At 35.6% G+C, this 24,736-nt stretch overlaps 1 long non-coding RNA gene across 1 annotated transcript in view; it reads right to left on the reverse strand.

The window, feature by feature from the left end:
- The window catches only part of LOC145284831 (uncharacterized), a 228,395-nt gene that overhangs the window by 33,010 nt on the left and 170,649 nt on the right, over positions 1-24,736 (reverse strand). Inside the window, exon 2 of the long non-coding RNA XR_013868898.1 lies at positions 5,875-6,081. This is a non-coding gene — a long non-coding RNA (uncharacterized LOC145284831). The remainder of the gene's footprint in view (positions 1-5,874; positions 6,082-24,736) is intronic.

The raw sequence follows: 24,736 nt of genomic DNA on the forward strand, positions 1-24,736 counted from the left end.
GGTGAGGATTGGTTATTCGTATTATTTGGATTCATCGGACAACTGTTCTCATCTTAAGTATCATTTTCAACACATTTCGGTCAATTTAACCTCCGAACTTCTTCGGTGTGTGTCTTGTCCGCAAGAACCCGTGGCCGTGTGGTTAGAGTGTTTGGAAAAATTAATTGTAAAAGTAATATTCTTTTGAAAGTTGGCGGTTCAATTCTTAGTGTGGTCGACTGAAAAATTCAATTGCGAATTACTTAGGCTAGGCATGTCAAACATGCGGCCCGCAAAAAGCAGAATTGCGGTCCGCAAAAAGAAGAATTGCGGCCCGCAAGAAGCAGAATTGCGGCCCCACAGACAATTTTAAGCAATTTGGAAAAATCAAGGAGAAAAACGAAAAGATCCAAATAAGGTGAGTTCGAAAAGTAGTTAAAATTTCTTATCTATCCTCACTTTAGGAAAGTCTTTTTTGATACTGAGTCCACATATCGAAAGCTTACAATGTCACAAACACAACTGTCACGACTTCTCATTACTTCCCTTTGTTTCCCTTTCTTACGCAGGGTACCTTTCTTAGCCCTACACCGACTTCCGGCGGTATCATTCACTTCCTCTTCTCCTGGACGCCAACATGCTGTCCCAGCGGTAGCTTATCTTTTTTCACTCCCAACCTCGACGTTCTGCACTGACGCTATAAGTCCTTTTTTTCTTTCATTTTTTTTATTTTTTATTTTGATATTTGTTTCTATGACGGCCCACAAAGCTAAATTACCGGTGATAAGAAAAAAACTTGTTTAACTTTGCTGATCTAGTAAGAACCACTGTGTGAACATGATTATGTCATCTAGGATATAGATTTCTGTGGTTTTAATTTTTTGTTAACTTTTAAAAACTTACCTATATTTGAAAGGGAGACAACTAGACTAATAATCAATTCCCCTGTTGCCACAAAGAAGAAAAAAAGAGAGCACACTATTATTGATTGCCTTATTTATATATGTACACAAATGCAATTAAAATTATAAATGGTTTCTGCTGACAACGTTGAATTTATTTTTGTTTTCATTAATAAATATTTTTAGGCATTAATCAGAGAAATAACAGCAACAACGATAGTAAAGAAAGCAATTCTATCCACAATATTAGTTTTTCTTTTAAAATTCAAAATTCTATTTATTTTTATATTTTTAATTCGTTACATTTGTTTTAGTTTTAATTATTTCGTTTTGTTTTTAAATTTTAAATTCGTTCTTTCTTATTTAAAGTTAATAAAAAGTTATTTCGTTACATTGGTTTTGTTAGATTTGTTTTATCTTTTTTCGACTCTCACCCGTGAAAACTGATAAAACGTAATTTTTCAAAAACCACAGCAGAAAATTCAATTTTTCGAAGGGACAAACTTTTTGTTTTATCATCGGTAAATTAGCTTCAGTTGCCCTCAAAGAAACAAATAATTTTTTTTTTACAGATTTTATTGACTTTCAATTTCTTCACATCGTAATTTAGACTCACATTTTCATTTCTTCGACTTTTAAGCGTTTCCCGCTTCTCTCTTTCTTACCAACTTGTCACACTGTCACTGTATTTCTCTTTTTTCTTTCCTTTTCAGTTTTTACCTTTTATTTTCAATAAACCTGTCGACAAGCAAATTTTCTTCATAAAGTGATAAATCAAAACAAAAATGTTGTGCCTGTGACATTCTAAACCTTTGATTGATGGTTTCAGTGTAAAGATTAACTTCCCCACAGCAAGAATAGATAAGAAATTTTAAATGGAACTGTTAGAAATGCCGTCAGATTCTTTACTCAGAGCAAAGTATTTTGAAGTGGGAATACCTGATTTCTTTTCATACCTTCCGAAAAGGTTTATAAATTTCAGAAAGTTTGTCACACGGATTGTGGCAATGTTTGGTTCCACCTATTTGTGCAAACAATTATTTTCCTTCATGAAATTAATAAAGACTTTTCAGAGAACTAGGTTGACTGACAAACACTTATCTTCTCTTGTAAAGCTCGGAAATACACAGAAACTTCAGCCAGACATACCAAAGCTTGTCAAGAACAAGAGGTGTCAAACCTAAGGACAAAACACGAAACATGTTCGAGTTCATTTTGAATTATTATAATTTATGTGCATTGCATTTGTTGCAGTCAAATACACGTTGGCTATATATGTTGCTTTTTAAATTTTCGTTATATCGAAATAAAGAATAGGTTTATATATCATGCTAATTTCCTTTGTTATATTCTTCTGTTAAACTACAAGTACTTTTAACTTACATTCTTGAATATGACCAAACTATTGCATGTTTCTAAATTACCGATAAAAGAAACATATTCAGCAATGATTTTTATTTAACTACTTTGGTTAATATTGTAGTGGTGCAGCCCTCATGCCAACACAAACTGATTTCTGTGGCTCTGAGGGGCTCTGAGTTTGACATGCCTGACTTAGGCTATCTATCCAGTCAAGCCTGACAAAACAAGAACAAGAGCATGCTACCCCCGTGAAGTAAATAAAGTGTTCCGTTCGAAATTCCGTCCAAATTCCCGAGTTCGACAGAAATATTCCCGTGTTCGACAAGATACACCTGAAGAAGGCCGAAGCTTATATCGATCGAAATGTTGTAAAAATGAAACTCGAGATGAGAACAATAGTCCGATGAATCCAAATAATACGAATACCCAAGCAAGGCATATTACTACTTAGACACGAGGGGTTATTATTTGTGTTGTGATCCTAGAAACAAGTAATAAAGAAAGTCTCGGACAACAGGTTTAGGTAGAAAACAATATATTGTATACGAAAGTGAATACAAAGACAGGTTGTCGGTATTTACCGACAGGTAAGTTAGATATTCTGGAATCTCGGATTAGGTCCCGATATTTCCCAACGAGAGTATTAACTGTCTGTCTGTCTGTCTGTCTGTCTGTCTATCTGTCTGTGGGGGTTATAATGGTAAGAAGAGTCCATTATAAGTGAATGGCTAAGTCCTCATAACAAGGTAGGGCCCTGCCTACAGGGACACTGTGGAAAATTGAGAAACGAGGTGTTTGTTTACTTTTCATTTACATTTCAACACGTTAGTACAATCAAGGAACCAGGATACCGGAAGGGAATTTCAAAGTCGGTACTTGTGCAACTTAAGAGTCGTACTAAAATAATAACGTTGATATTTAGAAAGCCATTCTTAACATGAAGAGGGGGACTTTTAACTATTCTGTAATTCATCTAACTATTTAATAAACAAAAGATACCGTGACATTTGGATTAAATTTAAAAATACTATCTATAAAACTAACACGGTGCGTAAACTGCATAAGCAGCACAAAGTTTATGAATTGCATGCTATTGAACACAGAAGAACTCGATAGTTGTTTAAATGCCTGAAAATAACGGAACTCAGCTTACCATATAAAAAAACTGTTATGACGAAGGATAAAACTATTAGAGTAGATTCCTTTTCAGGCATATAGGAACGTCTACAATGAAGGGTATGGATTGTGCTATTTGTCGACTAATTCGGGACTATTTATGTCGAGGAGGCACAGACGCTACGAATTCGTCCGCTAATACTTCGGCTATAAGTAGCTCCAGCGGTCCTACTCGTGTAACGTTGTCCGAGGACCAACATACGTTGTGTCCAGTTTCAGTCGCAAAGGCGACCAAGACAAAGAAAAGGAAATAACTCCAATTCGCTTGTCTATTGTGAACACAACATTTATTCCCCCATGCTCTCTTTACCGCTGTTACATCCCTCATGTGATCATCTTCTCGAGCATCCTTCATGTCTAGCACGTAATCACGAACGTTATCCACTTCTCTCACGTGATCGTTCTCTTTTTTATAGTCTTTTTTCTTTCCCTGTGACATCATTTCGCATGCATTTACATACGCGCATCCGCGCCATATTACACTCGGAGTAGTTTGCTAGTACAAAGTTACTATTGTTCCAATCAGAGAGCCGAGATTTTTCCCATATTGAAACAAATCTAATGTCTAACGCTGTCCACGCAATTGCCAGCCTGTGCACGGCTTTTTACATTTGTCGTGTTCTCTTCACTGCCAAGCACTTTACTACTGCCTCTCGTTTTCGGTCATTTTATAACGTTTTTTTTCTATCACAGCTAATTCATTGATATGCAAATTGATGCATAGTAAACTACAGTATACTAGAAAAACGTTAGTTTTATTCCAATCAGATAGCCTAGATAAAAACCGACCTTGTGCCTAACACTCTCCACGTAGCGATGCAATTAAATATCGAGCCCGATAAAGCATTGCAACACCACCTGTGTTTTGGATGATCAGCTTTTCAAACCGCTTGTCATTTCAGATAAACATATATAATTTCAGACATTCGGAATTGTCGCCTGCAGTAGGGATTGAACCGTTAACACCCAGAAGAGCGTAATTTTATACCTAGATTTTACCAGCATTTTATCCACTGCGGACAATTTAGCATGAATTTTAGGAGTCTTAAACCTATTTTGCTTCTCGATGTAAAATCTTATTACGTATTATGCATCACTAATTATTAACACACACACACACACACACACATACACACACACACACACACACACATATATATATATATATATATATATATATATATATATATATATATAGTGCGGCAAAAAGAAAGTCCACACTTGTAATCTTTTCAAAAACTGCAAATTGAAGCGAAATTTAATGTAATTGTTTAACACGATATAGCATAAAATTTAACATAATATTGGAACCATTAATTATAAGTAATATATATATATATATGTATATATATACACACACACACACATACACACACACACACACACACACACACACACACATATATATATATATATATATATATATATATATATATATATATATTGTGTTAAATTCTATGCTAGGTTTGCTTCGGTTTAACTATATATTTCTCAAGGTATCCCGCAGCAGTGTAACTCACAAAATAACTTTAACATCAGATGTAAAAATATTTCTCGACTAACCTGATATAAAAATATAAAAACAAATGTAAGACTCTATGCATGATATCTGACCGTTTGTAATGGAAGGTCAACTTTAATCTCACAACATGTACAATTAAGTTCCCCAGAAATGTATTATTATCACAAGGTTTCGCCTGATGTAATCTCCGGCCTTCTTTATGTGTATTTAGTCGAACTCGGGAATATTTCTACTCAACTCGGCGTCTGCACGGAATTTAGAAGAAAACCATTTATTCAATCCACGTGGCTATCATGTTGTTGTTCCGTTAATCATGGCCGGTTATAAGTTTTAAGTAATTCTTAGTATCACCTGCAGTGAGGATTGAACCTTCAACTTCTACAAAAGTGTCACTTAATATAGTACCTTATCCATTACGCCGCTCTGATAAGGTATTCAATAAAATTCAGTTCAAAGCGAATTGCTTACGACTTCTACACAGTCATGGCTGACGAAACGAGAGCATGCCATTCCTGTTGATTAAATAAATGGTTCCGTTTGAAATTCTGTAGAGATTCCAGAGTTCGACAGAAAGAATCCCGATTTCGATGAGTTCCAATCTATGACGCACTTTTCGCAAAGCTATCACAAAAAACACTCGTCTATTTGAAACCACTATCAATAAACCCTCCACTCTTTATCTGTCCAAATCTAAACGTAGATTCTATGAACAAAGCTTTTTTCTTAGAACTGCACGATTTCGACACCTGAAGAAAGTCAGAGATTAGATCGGTCGGAACGTTGTGAGTATAGCACTCAAGATTAGAACAGTAGCCCAAATAATCGAACCAATCCAAATTATCAGTCATCATCTAAAAAAATACAGAAACATAAAATCGTTATCCGTTCTGATTAATTAGCAAGAAGTCTTTTAAAAAGAAGCGTGACTATTACCTATGATTTCATACAAGCGCCGTAGAATCTTGTTCGATCTTCCCTCCCTGTTGTCAGATCGGGTCGCTAAATGTATCTGGGGTTGTATGGAATCCTTTCTCTTGCCCAACCGCGGGAAGGATCCTTTTCGGCCTGAATAGTAGAGCGCGCAATTCATTTGACATGACGTCATCAAGATGAAAGCCAACAGCAAGAGATGGACTCGACCTGCAAAAAGAATAACAGCAATGAAATGTTATCTTTAGTTACTTGGATTTATTCCAGGTGAATATTTTTAGAAGGTGAAACAACATATGAATTTAACGAGGTTTATACAGAAGTTTCTCAATACCAAAGTAGAGCAAGATATATTTTTAGTCGCGTGCAAGCGACTCTATAAGTCACTCCGTCTGTCCGTCGGTCGGTTGGTTGGTCAGTCGGTCGGTCTGTCCATAACACTTTTGTGATTGGCCTTTTTGGTTAAGATCAAAGGTTTGTTGTTAATAGATGCTGTTCTTAGCTTTTTAAGTTTTTCTTGTTCCGGCAGATACTGTAAGCAAAGACCATATGTGGGGGAAATCCCACATATAAGACCTTGGTCAATGGAGGGGCAACCCTTCATACCAATTGTCACTATCCAGCTCCCCTACTCCCCGGGGAGCTGGTCCCCATTTCCCCTTCACTCCTCACATTAAAAATCGGCCTTGTGCCTAATTTGCTCGGTGGGGAAGCAAATAATTACCAACCCTTCATACCAATTGTCACTATCCAGCTCCCCTACTCCCCGGGAAGTTGGTCCCCATTTCCCCTTCACTCCTCACATTAAAAATCGGCCTTGTGCCTAATTTGCTCGGAGGGGAGCAAATAAATACCCTTTTCTTGGCCTTTTGACCAAGATGAAAGTGTAGTATATGTTCTTACTACATGCTGTACTTATTGTGATATAAAGTGGGGGATCACTTTTCTGTATTAATTTAATGTAAAATGATCACCCACTTTACAACCAGTCAGTCTCAAACCCATTCAAGTCATTCTCCATATCATTGAAGTTGTTTTTGAATGATTCCAGTTATTTTTTAAGCATCCAAGATCATTCTTAAGGTCATTCAATTCATCCTTAAGTTCATTAAAGTCATTTTAAGTCATTTACTTTTTATTTATTTAAGTCATTTAAGCCCATTTTTCGGTCATTTTAGTTTATCTTTAAGAATTTCATGTCAATCCTACATTCACGCATTCATTCATTCATTACATGAGAGCACGCGACTAATGGCTATCCGCCTTGTTCTTTACATAAGCATGTATATGTTGCTACACATTCATGACCACGTTTCAGTCAGCCAGATACAAGTAACTAGAGACCTCTTCAGGCGATACTGCTTATATAAATGTAGAGTTCGTAATGAAAATTGGAAAAAAATGTTCACATCAGTTCTTGATCAGGAGGACAGTTACACGATAATCAAAAATAAAATAAATTAACGGCATTTAAATAAGTAAAAAAAAAAGAAAATTAAAGAAAAAGGAATAATAATAATAATAATAATAATAATAATAATAATAATAATAATAATAATAATACTATTAATATTAATAATAATATTAATAATATTAATAATAGTATCAATAATAATATTAATAATAATAATAATATTAATAATAATAATATTAATAATAATAATATTAATAATAATATTAATGATAATAATAATAATAATAATAATAATAATAATAATAATAATAATAATAATAATACATCATAAACCAGTAAAACAATACGATAAGAAAACAAACAAAAAACAAAAACAATATAAAGACAAAAACAAAACAAAAAAAAACAGGAAAATGTCGTCGTCTCGTGAAGAGGTGAAAAGTGAAGAGAAAGTGTTAAAAGGGAAAGGATTAAGCTGGGAAACGAGGAGGGTTCAGACATTTAGGCAGACTTCGGCGTAGAATCGGAGAAAATAGGTCCAGCACAAATTGTCACGCGGGCATTGGAGGATAGTAAACTGACGAGACTCGTAATAAAGATGATATATTATTTTTATATTTATTTGTATAATTAGTTGCTAGGCTAGCAATAATAATTTAAGATTGAATTTTTAAATTTCTATTTTATTATTAACGAATGATAAAATTGAATAAAAAATAATTATAGAACTGTTAATAATAATAATAACAAGTATTAAAACATTATTTAAAAATTATAATTTGGAATTAGTAAAATGAACAAACCAGACACTTTTTATATATGTGAATTATTTTATATTCAAGGTAATAATATAATGTAAATATAATTTTTAATCTTCAATATACATTTTTTAAAAAGGAGTCACCACTTATTAAGACTCGGAGGTCACTCAGTACAGTCAATGGGACAATATCGCAGTAATCCTTAATAGTGGAAATTTGGTAAATTGAATTACTTAAGGGGACGGCTCATTAAGAACTTGTTTATGTTGAACTTGAAGACGACCGTATTGTACTCAGCTGGAAAGCAAGTGAACGGAAGAGAGTTCCACAGGTGTGCAGTTCTGAGAAATAAGCTTTGTTCATGGAATCTACGTTTTGATTGAGGCACAGATAAAGAGTTGGGGAAATTATCGATAGTGGTTTCAGCTAGAAAGTTTGGCGAAAGGGGACCATAGATTAGATCTCAGGGGAACACTTGCCATGATAATAACGATAAAGCAGAGACAATATCTTCAGTGGGAAAGAGGTTGCAAAGGCATCCCCACTCGGCTATGAAGTCTATTTTGAACTCTGTCAAGGCAGAGTAAACTGCGTCTAGCAGCTCCTGCCCAGATGTGACAACAGAACTTCATCCTTGAACGTACTTGTACAGGTAGACAATTGCATCCACAATGGGATATCTACTGGAGAGGAAGAACAATCCCACCATATTTCCAGAGTCCTTGGCAACGTATTTGATGTGCATATGCCATTTAAAATCAGGAGTGAAGGTCAGACCCAGAAACTTGTCAAAATATGGAGCCGTCATGCATAGATACTTGTATGTCGCATAGCGTGTTGCTGAACACAGGAGGAAATATGAGAGGGGCCGCCCTGATCGCATAGGGTAGAATTAGCTGCAAAGTTCTCGGCAAAGAGTTTGGCTTTGTCAGATGCTGATGAGATTATCTCAAGTCTAGTGATGATGATTGCGATAGAGTAAACGCTTCTGTTTAGAACCCTGTTTGTTATTTACCAAAACTGGTGGGAACCAACCCGCTGCTCAGCTATTTTGGACTTGACGGACTGAGCATACAAGTCTCTCACGTTCCGTATTGCTCTTTTACAGCGCTTGCTGTACGTTCTGAAAGCGGCTTTAGTCTCAGTATATCTATTACGTTGGAAGTAATGGAAATACTGATTTCCGTGCACAATGGCACAACACATTCTAGATAGAACCACGGCTGGCTGTTTTTTTTTTGCTGGAAATTTTTTTGGAAGGTATGAAGCGGTCTATACATACAATTACCTATCCAGTTAGGTCTGATACTATAGAGGACCCGTTCTTTTCAAACGTTGAACGCAGGGGTAGATCTGATATAAATGTACGGAAGTTACCCCAATCAGACATACTGCATGGATATACTGTATTATGAAGAGGTACGTCAGATGACGTATTACATTTTGGTTTTATCTTTACTTAAACAGCCGAGTGGTAATACTTGGTAAAGATTAGAAATTTAATATGTAATGCTTACAGATTAGAGCTAAGAAATTTGCATTAAAAATATTCTAGAATTATAATTATGATTATGACATTGACGATAAAGTGAAAACAATTGAAGAAAAATTTGGTAATTTTTCAGCTAATAAGCAAGGACATGAAATTAAAATTAAAATATAAATAATGTTATATAAACCCCGACAATTTTAATACTACAGCAGAAACGCATACACAAATATATATAAATAGATGCAGAGAGCATATTCACACACACACACACACACAACACACACACACACAAACACACACACACACACACACATATATATATATATATATATATATATATATATATATACAAATAATGGAAATAAAAATATATCTAAAATTATATTAGATATAAAGGTACTACATAATAATAAATGGAGAGCATTTAAACAGACAAGCTGACAAAAACAATAGCGTAAATCGAAACAAAACGGAATTAACTAAAATAAAGCAATATAAGATAAAAAAAAATTCTGTGGATAAAACAAACATCTGAAATTTGAATCGTAAGTACGGGTTGTCTAAAAGTGTTACAGAGTTATTGTAGGCAGCAGTTTAGTAGATTTAGCAGTTTATGTAAAAGTAAGTTAATAGAATAAGTCGTGCAATGAAATGTAGATATAGATTATAGGAGAACTAGATTAAACCATGTTAGAAATAAATAAATGAAGGGTAAGCATGTGACTCAGGAGGTGTGATTTATAGTGTCTGCAATCGAGGATATCGTTGCTTTTATGTTTATTGTTTTAAAAAATGTTAAATGTTGATGCTCTCACTGAACCTCTCTTTGTGAACTTAGCAAAAAACGTTGCTGATGAGGCAATTTTAAATGCGTACATACAAAAAATAATAATAATTCTATGTAGACTCTGAAAAGATCGTAAACCGGATCATTGTTGAACGAATTCTAAGAACCTTACCAATAAATAAATAATGTTGTAAAACAATTTATTTCTGTACTTCTATTCATTCTCTCTCTATATACACATATAATATATCCATATATATATGCATACATATATATATATATATATATATATATAAAAATAATATAAAACTGAACGTGTGTGTGTGTGTGTGTGTGTGTGTGTGTGTGTGTGTGTGTGTGTGTGTGTGTGGTCACGAATAGGCTCCTATATGGTTGACTATTTTAAAAAACTGATTACATATAATGATAGAAGATGTATCGATGATCAGGAATGGGTATGTTTGATCTGGCAGAACGGTGGTTCATTCAAATTGTGGGGTCTGCGTTCGTGCCTGGTCAACTAAGTATAGAAATAAAAAATGAAAAAAAAACGTTTACAAGTGTTTTTGATATAGATGTACATAATAATAATTTGATAAGTATGTTTTACCTTAAATAGCGATGGTATAATAAAATTGTGGGGTCTGCGTTCGCGCATGTACTCCATAGAAATATGGCACAAACTTTAACAAAGACTTTTCATATCTATTTGCGTAAGTATACTTTGATAATTATGTTTCAGTTTGAAGAAATATGGTATAATAAAATTATGGAGTGTTCGTTCGCGCCTGACCTCCATAGAATGTAAATATGTCACAAAGTTTAACAAGGTTTTTTTAAAGGGGGTCCACAATAACACCTTCATTTTAATATTAATTCACGTTAGCTTTTATTTATTTTCATGAGTTGAATCATATTGTGTCGAATAAATTCATCTCATAAATTCACGTTCTTATTAAAGTGAAAGCCAAAAAAAAGTCGAAACTTTAGACAGGTCTCGACACAAATTTTGCATAACTCTGTTTTTTTCTTCTCAACTTACATGTGACACTCTTTCGAAAATAGATAAATAGATAAATAATAAAAAATAAGAACGTTACTTGTTATCGTGTCAAAAGAAGGAAAAATCCTGCTCACGTGATTACGTGTCTTTTTAAAAACATTTACATAACCTTTTTATTTTTATTTTTATATCTGGTTAAGCTTTTTTTTGTCAGTGTACTAAAAGGAATTCAGTTGATTACAACCCTTTCTGCGTATTCCTTATATTACAATAGTGCAACCCCGAATCCGACGGCGCAATACTACACCGTTCAATACTGTAAAACTGAAACAAAGCTGTTCTGCTTGAAAAAGGCGCCATTTTCTTCTTATTAATATTTATATCGATTCTTTGCTTTAAAAAACTAAAGTAATTACGTGTTTACCTTTTTAATATCCCATTTTGCTGTTTCGGATTATTTTACTAAAGTAAGTAAAGCTTCATTATTTTTCAGAACTGTTTTTTTTTCTTTGTTTTTCGATATTTCGTCGATATTATTTAGTAAGAGTGTTTAGCAAAAAAGCCAACAAACGACTACCCGAAATAATAAATATACAAGAAATAAATGTTACCATAGTCAATAAAAGTTGAGTTCATGTTTTTTTTTGTTTTGAAATAGTTTTTAATGCTATTTACTTGAAATAATTTCAGCGAACCGAAATTAAAGCGAAATTTGGGGCGATAACTACTTAAATGAATATTTATATAAACTACACATGCTATAAATCGAATATTCCTCAAGCACAAAATAACGGAAAACATTAAAATATGTTTATCAATATTCCTTAAGTTGACGGAAATTTCTTAAATTGTTAACACAGAATGCTCAGGTGCCCCTCCTTCAAATTGAAAATGGGGCTCTCCATTTCAAAGTCGCTGCCATTCTGATTTTTTTAAACCGGTTCATGAATTAAAAATTTTTTTTTTTTTACAAACTACTTAATAATACAAACCAATGAGTTTTTCTACCATAAAAGTAACTTTTATTGACTATGGTAACATTTTATCTTGTATATATATATATATATATATATATATATATATATATATATATATATATATATATATGTATATATATATATATAGATATATATAACATTTTCTCTTTGTAAGGAAACATCATTTTGTTGATCATTCTTGGATACGAATGGAAACAAAGTTGATATAAAAATATATTTTCGCGAAAATTATCTTTACTTTCATCATATTTTGCTTAGGGTAAAATTTTTGAGTATCAAAACCTATCTCTTTACAACCCCCTCCTTTTCATGACCTATCATACTTTCATCAATCACAGTCCATTTTCTGTATGCTGTTTTTGAACCCAGTAAACGACGGGTACTTCTGCTAGTATATATATATATATATATATATATATATATATATATATATATATATATATATATATATATATATACATACGAAATTCCTTCAATAAGTTTCCAGATTTTCTTTTGTATAGACATTTTTATTTATAATACATACATGAAACCCTGTTCTCCCTCAAAGTAATCTCCCTCGGTTGCAATGCACCTGTTATCCCGTTCCAACAACTTCTGGAAGACCCCATGGAAGTTCTTTAGTATGAGCGTGTCAGTGGCCTTCGTAACAGCTGTCATCTCAATTTTCTCATAACGACAGCCTCTAAGTTTTCCTTGAGCTTAGGAAATAATAAAAAATCATAGGGAGCAAGGTCTGAACTATAGGAAGAGTAAGGAACTGTCTTGATGTCCATCTTGGTAAAAACAAATGTCTGTGACAAAGATTGAGTTGTGCGCTGGTGCATTTTCTGCATCTTCAGTTCCTGAGGAATAATTGTGTGTACAGTTACATCAAACGTTGCACTTATTTTCTCTGTAGACACATGACAATCCTTATCCATGAAATTCTTTATTTGGCTAATCCACGTCTGGTGTTCTGACTTCCTTACTCCTCCTACACTTCTAATCATCTCGAACAAATTCCCTACCTTCCTTGAATCGCTTACCTTACTCAGTAATTGATGCTCGATTCATGCAAGTTGGACCAAAAGCAGCCTGAAGTATTCCATATGTTTCTGTGGCATTTTACCAAGTTTCAAGCAGAATTTTATTGCATATCCTTCTTCTAAAATGTCCTCACGTCTAGATTGCAAATTAACATCTGTGACAATCAGACTTTAGTAGGGTGCATTCCAATTCCTACTTTAGCTGTTCATTTGAACCTAAAATCATAAAAATTGGTCAGTCCTCTTATAAGATTTATAGCAATAACATACTGAATTTTCAAGAATATACGACAATTTTAAATGCTTGTACAAAAAAGTCAAGAAACTGCGTATATATATATGTGTGTGTGTGTGTGTGTGTGTGTGTGTGTGTGTGTGTATACTAAGGAAAGGTACAAGGATATAAAGAAAGATAAAGAGAATAGTGGTAGTTGAAGGTATCAGTAAGATCTCGCTCCTAGAGGTACAATATCCGTTGAGATCTCGCTCCATCGTACCAGCCTTAGGAGCTGATTATATAGGATCTGGACGAGTCTATTACGGGGTGAGATCCAGTCTCACAACGCTATTGCATATTCCTCAACATTCTAGAAACTTCTAAGCATTTTCCCATGATAAACCGTCATAAAATTATTGAGAAATTTTATGAAATTGATGAGTTGTATATATATATATATATATATATATATATATATATATATATATATATATATATTCTTTTGCAAAGATCAAGACAACAAAATATAAAATAAGAACATCATATCGTGTATTTCATTATGTGTTACAATTCTTTTGTAACCATTTGGAAAAGTTTAAACATTATACTATTTAAAAATATTTGAAAAATAGCTATTCTTAAGCCACCAAAATACATATGTTATGTATACATGACTATATTAATAATCCCTTTTTTCAGCAATCAGGCGGTTGGACTCACGTCATTCGTCATCATTTTATTTTATTTATTATTTGTTTATTTTATCGATTACATTCGATCTGAGTAAGTCTCCTACTTTCGTATTTCTTATTTTTAAACGATACTTCTACAATTTTCTATTCTTTTTTTTTTTTTTACCACAGTGATCACCACTTATCAAGGCCCGGAAGCCACTCATGGATATGGGTTATTGAAAGTACATTACGTTATTGTGGAGATTTGTATGGAGTGTTTACTTAAGGGGCGGTTCATTAGGAATTTGTTAACATTAGACTTGAAGACATCCTAGTTGTAGTTCGGAGGGAAGCAGGCAGACGGAATAGAGTTCCACAGGCGTGCAGTTCTAAGAAAGAAGCTTTGTTCATGGAATCCGCGTTTTGATTTAGGCACAGATATAGAGTGGGGGAAATTTTTCACAGTGGATTCAGCTAGACGGGTGTTTTTCGTGAAAGATTTTAATATTTAATCTTTTAAATTTGGTTTCTAATTTTTCTAATTATATTTTCCTCTATGATTTATTGATTGGTTCCCAAAATCCTAAATTACACCTTTCACTTTTAGTCTTTATTTATATGTCCAACCATTCATTTCTCAATTTTTTCTTAGTTTCGCATAAATTTTATTTGCATGTTGCAACGTACTTGTTCATCATGTTCCTTTTACATGCTATTTTTTAGGAAATACTATAATTAAAAGATATATATATATATATATATATATATATATATATATATATATATATATATAAACCTTATTCCAGCAAAAGTTTACAAAGCACATTTGAAACTATTAGTTTTTTTTATTTCTAGCTCTCAAATCGTAATGGAATTTGTATAAACATAGAAAATATATTGAGCTAAGATAGGAACAGTGGGAAAAATAAAAAAGATAATAATTTAATAGAACGCGAAAAGAAAACTTAATAATTAGCAACACAAAAGTTTACAACCATTTATAAAATAATATCTAGTATTTTGTAGCATAACCATTATTGTTGATTACAGCATGCAGACGCTCGGAGGAATCTCCTACGAACGTCTTACACGTGTCTTGTGTTATTTTATTCCATTCTTCCACACAAATACTCTTCAATTCTCGCAGATTTTATGTTCTCTTCTATGGACCCGTAATTTCAATTCCCCCGATAAATTCTCTATAGGGTTGAGATCGGGAGATTGACTAGGCCACTTAAACCATTCACTTTATTTTAATTAAACGAATTTAATGTGAGTTTTGCAGTGTTTTTTGGATCGTTATCATGTTGAAAGATCCAGTCTGATTTCAATTTGAACAACTTCACACTTTCTTTAAGTTTTTTCTCCAAGATACTCCTAAAAAGGGCTACATTTTTTCTTTTAATATTTCCACTTTTCATACACCTTCTGCTCTAAAACAAACCCAGATCGTAATGGATCCTCCTCCAAATTTTACTGTTGGAATGGTGTTTTTGACTGGTATTCAGTACCTTTTTTTCTCCAAATTTCGGTGTTTTTTTGGAGTGCCAAACAAATCAATTTCGGTCATCTGACCAAAGCACGTTATGCAAAAACTCTAGAGCTTTGCTTGCATACTCATTTGAAAAATCAAGCCTAGCACGAACATGCTTTGGCTTAAGAAGGGGAGTTTTCCTTTCTGATCTAGAGAAGATGTCTTTAAGGTGAAGGGTTCTATTGATTGCGTCCTTGCTAACTTTAATTTATCTGCTTTCTAAGTCCTTCTGGAACTCTCCAAGAATAATTCTAGGCGAATCCATAACTTTCCTTGTTAACAACCTTTCAGCAGGTTTGGTTATTTTTCGAGGACGACCTGATCTGGCCAAAGGAAGGGTTGATTTGTAAGACTTCCAGTGCCGAATTATTGTTCCAACAGAATTTAATGGAACCATCGACTGTTTGGATATTGTTCTATATCTCAGTCCACTTTAATGAAGACTTGCAATTCGTTTTCTGAGCTCTTGACCAATTTGTTTACTCTTTCCCATGATGTGGTTGTTTACAATACGGGCATAAGATAAAGAATGACACAATACTTTTACTAATTGCTTACTTCGATGTCTATTTGTTGTGGGGCTCAATTGGGTCCACAAGAACGACACAGATTGTTTACAAGTGTAATAAGGAAAGGTACAAAGATATAGAGAAAGATAAAGAGAATAGTAGTAGTTGCAGGTATCAGTAAGATCTCGCTCCTAGAGGTACAATATCCGTTGATATTTCGCTCCACTGTACCAGCCTTAGGAGCTGATTATATAGGATATTGACGAGTCCATTATGGGGTGAGACCCGGTCTCACAACACTATTGCATATTCCTGAACATTTTAGAAGTTTCTAAGCATTAAGATTATTGAGAAATCTAATGAATTTGATGTGTGTTGTAAACATTTGCGGTGCTAATTATTGAGTTTTCTTTTCGCGTTGTGTTAAATTGTTATTTTTTATTTTTCACAGTGTTCCTATCTTAGATTCAAGATTTAATGTGAGATGCAATGTAATTATTTAGCACAGTCAGGCCATCATGCCACACAAAGGAAAGTAATTTATTTTATAGATTACTTTCGAACTGAGTAAGTCTCCTATTTCGTATTTCTTATTTTTAGACGATACTGCTACAATTTTCTATTTTAATATTTATTATATCTATAAAATAAATTCTAATTTTTCTAATTTTTTCTTCGCTGATTTATTAATTTGTTCCCAAAATCCTAAACTAAACCTTCAAATTTTAGTCTTTATTTATATGTCCAACTATTCATTTCTTATTTTTCCATTAGTCTCGTATAAATCTTTATGTACATGTTAGAATATATTATTTTATCATTTTCCTTTTGCATGCTAATTTTTAGAAAAACCAATAAATAAAAGGTTTGTATATATATATATATATATATATATATATATATATTATGATTGATTTGCAACCTCTTGTCAGACGAGTGCCACTCCCTCAGACACTTACAGTCCATGAGCCCAAATGCCTGAGGGAGTATCTATTTAAAGATGATGTTAAGGAGTCTTAGCTTTGTACGACAGCTAAATCTCTCTCTCTCTTTCTCTGTTCAAAATGTTGCGATCCAGTAAACTGCAGACCAGCTTAATGCGGGTACTGGTCTCCCGCTTTATGGATTTTTAAATCAGAGATTTGCTTCTCCTAAAAAGGTTACCTTCACCACGGCTTACGGGAGCCCTCTCCACCCTAACACATATATACATACACACAAATATACACGGTGCTAGTTGGCCGTTGACCCCGAAAAAGGGTTCATTCGCCCTTTGAAAAGTCTTGTTTTTTATCCTTCAGGGAGACTAGCCGCCCTCCTCACCAAACAAGTCTGGTGGGGGAACCAGTTTAGTCGCCGGGCAGGTAGTACTGGGTTACATGGTACCAGTAGCATATGACATGACCTGACCATATATATATATATATATATATATATATATATATATATATATATATATATATATTAGATTTAATGTGAGATGCAATGTAATTATTTAGCACAGTCAGGCCATCATGCCACACAAAGGAAAGTAACTAACACAGATAATTCGTTGAAGGCCGACTGTGAGATACTCCTTCACAATAATCCAACTACAAAACACTATGGCGCTCGCTCGGACGATACCATCCATCAGTCAAAACACAGCGAGTAAATTGATATTAGAATCCATGTGAGATACTATATAATTATTTCCACAGTCAGATAATGTCGTAGCCCATATAACTCATGGGAAGCAGTAGGACATATCGGAACTAATGATTCCGATTCCGCGATTGAAACCCGAGAAACTGCGAGGCGTGTACTCTGCCACCTGTGCCACATATAATAAAGCCTATTGACTAACAAAGATAATGCAAATCATGGTGAGGAACGACTGTGGAATGCAGAAACTTTTCTAAGAAAGAGATGCTAACTACGAGAAACGCAGGTCGATGTCTCACAAGTAGAATTTAGCACTCGTTAAGATGATTCATCTAACAAGAGAACGAAGCGAACAAATTAGAATATTATATTAGAAATAAGGTGATATCTTATATAATATTAGAATTAATGTGATATCTTACATAATTATTTTCGCAGTTGGACAATTGTGTATGCGCATGTGAGTGCGTGCATGCGTATTATAAATGAGTAGAATTCAAAATCTATGACACAATCTATATATATATATATATATATAAAGTAATAGCGTTCGTGTGTGTGTGTTTGTCTACGTGTACAACTCCCTATGATCAAAGACATATAAAGTGTATATAGTGTGTGCACATCTCTCCTGGTCAAGAAATATTAATTCCCATTTTAGGATACTTCTGTCAAAGGAGACAGTATTTATTTGCTTCACCACCGAGCAAATTAGGCACAAGGCCGTTTTTTAATGTGGAGAGGGAGGGAGGGGGAGGGAAAGGGGGGAACAGCTCCCGAGAGGTGGGAAATGGGAGCTGGATAGTAACTGTGGCCTGTAGGGTGATCCCTACCTTGACCAAGTTCAGATATGTGGGGTTACCCCCACATATGGTCTTTGCTAGTCATAGCTAGTCTTTGCTTGCAGCATCTGTCGGAACAGATACTACATTTTGATCCCGGCCAAAAGGCCGGGCAGATCCTTCTGGCGAAGGGGACAGTATTTATTTGCTTCCCCACTGAACAAATTAGGCACAAGGCTGTTTTTCAATGTGGAGAGAGAGGGAGGGGGAGGGAAAGGGGGATCCTGCTCCCGAGAGGTGGGAAATGGAAGCTGGATAGTAACTGTGGTCGTAGGGTGATCCCTACCTTGACCAAGTTCAGATATGTAGGGTTACCCCCACATATGGTCTTTGCTTGTCATAGCTAGTCTTTGCTTGCAGCATCTGTCGGACAGATGGTGTTTATTTGCTCCCCCACCGAGCAAATTAGGCACAAGGCCGATTTTTAATGTGAGGAGTGAAGGGAGGGGGAAGGGAAAAAGGGGACCAGCTCCCGAGAGGTGGGAAATGGGAGCTGGTTAATGGTCAGGCATGTGGGGTTGCCCCCACATCCGGTCTTTGCTAGTCATAGCTAGTCATAGCCAGTCATAGCTGCAGTATCTGCCGGAACAGATACTACACTTTGATCTTGTCCCTCGTGCCACGGAGGGCGAAGGGGACGGTATTTATTTGCTTCCCCACTGAGCAAATTAGGCAGGAGGCCGTTTTTTAATGTGGAGATAGGGGGAAGGGGGAGGGAAAGAGGGGATCCAGACCCGAGAGGAGGGAAATGAGAGCCGGATTAGAAACTGTTGGTATGAAGGGTTGCCCCTTCAGTGACCAAGGTCAGATATGTGGGGTTACCCCCACATATGGTCTTTGCTAGTCATAGATGATCTGTTGTATTTATTTGCTCCCCCACCGAGCAAATTAGGCACAAGGCCAATTTTTATTGTGAGGAGTCAAGGGAGGGGGAAGGGAAAAAGGGGACCAGCTCCCGAGAGGAGGGAAATGGGAGCTGGTTAAAGGTCAAGCATGTGAGGTTGCCCCCACATCTGGTCTTTGCTAGTCATAGCTGGTCTGTGCTAGTCATAGCTTTGCAGTATCTGCCGGAACAGATACTACACTTTGATCTTGTCCCCCATGCCACGGAGGGCGGGCGGACGGTATTTATTTGCTTCCCCACTGAGCAAATTAGGCACAAGGCCGTTTTTTAATGTGGAGAGAGAGGGAGGGGGAGGGAAAGGGGGATCCTGATCCCGAGAGGTGGGAAATGGGAGCTGGATAGTAACTGTGGTCGTAGGGTGATCCCTAGTCATAGCTGGTCTTTGCTTTCAGCATCTGTCGGAACAGATACTACACTTTGATCTTGTCCCCCGTGCCATGGAGGGCGGGGGGGACAGTATTTATTCGCTTCCCACTGAGCAAATTAGGCAGGAGGCCGTTTTTTAATGTGGAGATAGGGGGAAGGGGGAGGGAAAGAGGGGATCCAGCTCCCGAGAGGAGGGAAGTGGGAGCCGGATTAGAAACTGTTGGCATGAAGGGTTGCCCGTTCAGTGACCAAGGTCAGATATGTGGGGTTACCCCCACATATGGTCTTTGCTAGTCATAGCTGGTCTGTGCTAGTCATAGCTTTGCAGTATCTGCCGGAACAGATGGTATTTATTTGCTCCCCCACCAAGCAAATTAGGCACAAGGCCGATTTTTAATGTGAGGAGTGAAGGGAGGGGGAAGGGAAAAAGGGGACCAGCTCCCGAGAGGTGGGAAATGGGAGCTGGTTAATGGTCAGGCATGTGGGGTTGCCCCCACATCTGGTCTTTGCTAGTCATAGCCTGCAGCATCTGCCGGAACAGATACTACACTTTGATCTTGTCCCTCCCCCCGTGCCATGGAGTGCGGGGGGACATTTATTTTATGTGTAACTGCTAGATGTAGCATTCTTTACATCACATATAGATCGACTGCGTTATGCTTATTAGCATATCACATTAAATCATTTTAAATAATTAGCTCGATTATATTACTTATTCGACATAATAGTCTCGTTAATACCGTACTATTTAAAAATATAATTTAAAATAGTTTATTTTCATTTCAATTTATATTTTATTTAACTTTAATTTACTTATTTTATCGTAAATCTGAAACCTTTTAATGGTCAAACCAGAAAACCAAGGAGAATAACTGTGATAGTTTAATTCTTTGAGCACGTTATTAAATATTTTCTACTAGCAGGGGTACCCGGCGTTGCTCGGATGTTTCGAGGTGTGTGCGGTTTTGAGTAAATCAAAACAAAAGAATAAAAAAAATCGTTGCCCGGGTGTTTGTTTCCGGGGTGGGGATTGTTTAAAAAAAAAAAGTGATGTTAGGTAAGTAGGAAGGATCAAACCCGGAGTATTGGGGCGAAGTTGGAAAATTAAGTGTGAAAAAAAAAAAACATGCAATGTTAACAACTCGGCCACCAAGAAAATCCATTTTAGGTGTTTATGAAAAAAAAAAAAAGACTACGGTAGGTCAGCGCGAATGTGAAAATATAATGTGAATTGTCCAGCATGCTAACCACTATGCCACGGAGCACTGCAACTGAGTTTAGTGATTTTAAGTAACTTAACATGAAAGAAGTGAACGGTTGTATTAAATTAAATTTTGAATAGAAAAAGGTACACATTCTATAATGAAAAAGATTAGAAACTTCCCATAAGAATTTCCTATCAGAGTTTTAAAACATTGACCTGACAGGAATATGGGTGGAGTGTGGACAATACTTATGAGACTGCCATGCTGATAATTCACAGCAAAAAATAACTATAAATAATAATAGAAGGGAGAATTGGCTTTCCTATTTGTATAAAGCTCTTGGATACACTATGTTTGATGTTCTACCCTCTGGTGCTAATATATATAGATTGTGTGGGGAACCTACCCGTGAACATCCTACATAAAACTGTCCGTGACTAAAGCAAGAAGAAGCTAAGTTCAGACCAACCACTGCCAAGGTTTGTCCTTGCGACTTATTTATTGTCATGGCAAAACATAATTTTATTGGGAACTGAAGCCTTTTAAATGGAATTGTTGAATCTGATGGAATAATTGGTATTCTAGGAAGAAATGTCAATTCGCCTGTAGCTACACCAGTCAATATGACTGCTTCTATCACATGAGGTTGCATTCGTGTTACACATAATCTTGTCCCATTGCATAGTCGTGGAGCATCAAGGTTTCTGAGTAACACAACTGGACATCCAGATTTCAGTTTTAATTTGTGTGGTGGCATACCAGGTAATTGCAAGGAATTTAAAAATTCTGTAGGGTACTGTACAGCATGGTCATTATCTACAGTAGAATCTAGAGAAGTGTAAATTTGTTCCTCACCTGGAATTTCATCAAGCAGTTGGTCATTGATGATGTGTACCATATCATTTTTTGGAGCTAAAATTGCTCTTTCTGTTAGCCATTGAGGATTAGTATAATTTGCAGCTATATTTGGGTAAACTTTGTTACAAAGTTCTGCGAGTGAGGAAACAATTGATCCAATACTTGAAGTAATTACAATTTTACCATGTTTGTCTGTTGGAATTTTGCCATCTCCAATTTGTAGAAGTATGGAAGCAAATTTATCAGCCAATGGATCACTATTAAGATGGACACGCATGTTTGTAGATAAGGTTACAGTCTTGATGTACTTCCACAAATATGACAATTTAATGCAAGCATCGAGCTCAGCAGCAGGATTTCCACGTGGAACAATAGGAAGCGTTTGTCGGAAGTCACCAGATAATAAAAGTGTGATGCCACCCATGACAACATCACGTGACTTGAGATCACGCAATGTTTTATCTAGAGCTTCAAATGCTTTTTTATGTGCCATTGTACATTCATCCCAAATGATCAAGGAACAATTCTGTAAAATTTTAGCTGAATCTGATCCTCGTTCTATATGGCAAATTGGAATAGAATCTTTTATTAATGATAATGGCAATTTGAATGTGGAGTGAGCTGTTCTACCACCAGGAAGAAGGGTTGCTGCAATACCTGATGATGCCACAGCTACAGCTATTTTTCCTTCTGACCTTACTTTTGCAAGAATTAACTTAGTAACAAATGTCTTTCCTGTTCCTCCTGGTGCATCAAGGAATATAAGGCCACCTTGCTGATCTTCAACAGTATTAACTACAGTTCGAAAAACATGAATTTGCTCATTATTTAGTTTTGCAATACCGTCCCGAACAATTGATGCTTGCTCATGTGGTTGATAGCTAATTTCACGTGTCCAAGCAGTAACAATAGGATGTGTATTAGATCTATCAGGTGAGGTAAGACCCAAATCTGTCAGTGTTTTACCATTCATCTTATATGTAATATCTTCAATATGAACCAGAGCAGTATTGAAGATTTTGTCTGTAAAAGTTATACCAGCCCCAGGATGTTGATTGCGTTCCCTAAGGAAATCTTCACTTAATGCTTCTTTGTGTGTATGCCAAAGTCGTGTTGGATAAGATACTGCACAGGTAGTTAACATGATAGCAAACAAATGTCTCAAATTATGTGCCAAGGCAGATGTAGATGCTTCCTGTAATGTAGCATCCCAGTGGTTATCATCATCAAGCAGTCCATGTGCAGCACATGCATCTCTGAATGTATTCATAATTTGACCATTAATATTTTTTAGATCATTAAAGTTCTGTGGACCTCTAACATGATGTAGAAGCAGTCTCAAACAGAAGTATTCAAAATGATTTGGATGCACGGTGTATACCCTGCCCAAAACTTCAGTTTTTTAAACACACGGGTAGCCTTGAACTGACCTACCCTGTAAGCGTCGCTTGAATATTTTATTATGAGTGTCCCATGTATAATAAGCGGGAATTTCAGCATACAGAAGTGTACGTGCGAAAGCATCTGTTTTACACAAATTGAAAAACGCTGTTAAAGTAGTTGGAGGTGGATGTGCAACTCTATCAGCTGCGTTATTTTCAGTGAAGTAAACCCGCTGTCCATTTTCTAGATGCACTGCGAGGTGAATAACTGTGGGATGATGCGCATGTATGTGGAAGTTAAGTATTCTCCAAATGGCTTCATTAGTGGAAATATAACGGCCGGTTTCATATCTCTTAACTTCATCATGAGCATTATTTTCCAATGTGAAGACAGCTTGATCACTGCCTTTATTTACATATTTACAAATGTACTTAATTGATTTTACACTATTACAATATTCGACATTATGTGCATTAAAAATCTTACAAAGGGGTTTATTGTATGGTACAACCCATCGGTTGTCTACATGAAACGTTGCATTCCCAGGGAGGGTAACTGTTGTTTCAAAGCCTCCAGCATCAGTAGGCAATCGTCGATATAATGGGTAACCATTTTGATCTGACCGAGTTTCATTTAAAAATTTCTTTGGATATCTCTTAGAGCATTTTCCTTCTTTGAGACATGGTGCAGAGCTGTTTAATGTTCCACATGGTCCATGAATCATGTTGTGTCTAATGATATCATGTAAAACTGGATCTGTTACAGGATCAGGAATTTCTGCCCTGGTAACAGAGTCTATGTCAGAGGATCTCAATTTTTGCTGAAGCCAAACCAGACAATGAGCATGTGGCAATCCTCTTTTCTGCCACTCAACAGTGTACATATATGCTACAACCACTCCGAAAATGTTTCCTTTTGTAAGTAAATCCATAAGGACACGTAGCTTTAGATGAAAAACTCTTGCTATGAGGTCATGCCGATCATGTGGTTGTTGATATGGAAGGAGTTCATTCACAATCTCTGGCCATTTGGGATTGCAGGTAAAAGTTATAAATAAATCAGCAGTTCCATGTTTTCTCACATAGACCAATGCATCTTGTGTGCGTTCATGCATATATCGTGGTCCCCCAGTAAATGTTGCTGGTAGTATGGTCAAACGGCACACATTTTCAATGTTGCCATCAATATTTACAGACTCTCTTAAGTGAATGTAATCAGCAACTCTTAGCTCCATCTGATAAGTTTT

Source organism: Euprymna scolopes, chromosome 9 (assembly GCF_053919585.1).
Source record: "Euprymna scolopes isolate OS-2025 chromosome 9, ASM5391958v1, whole genome shotgun sequence".
Taxonomy (NCBI): Eukaryota; Metazoa; Mollusca; class Cephalopoda; order Sepiida; family Sepiolidae; genus Euprymna; species Euprymna scolopes.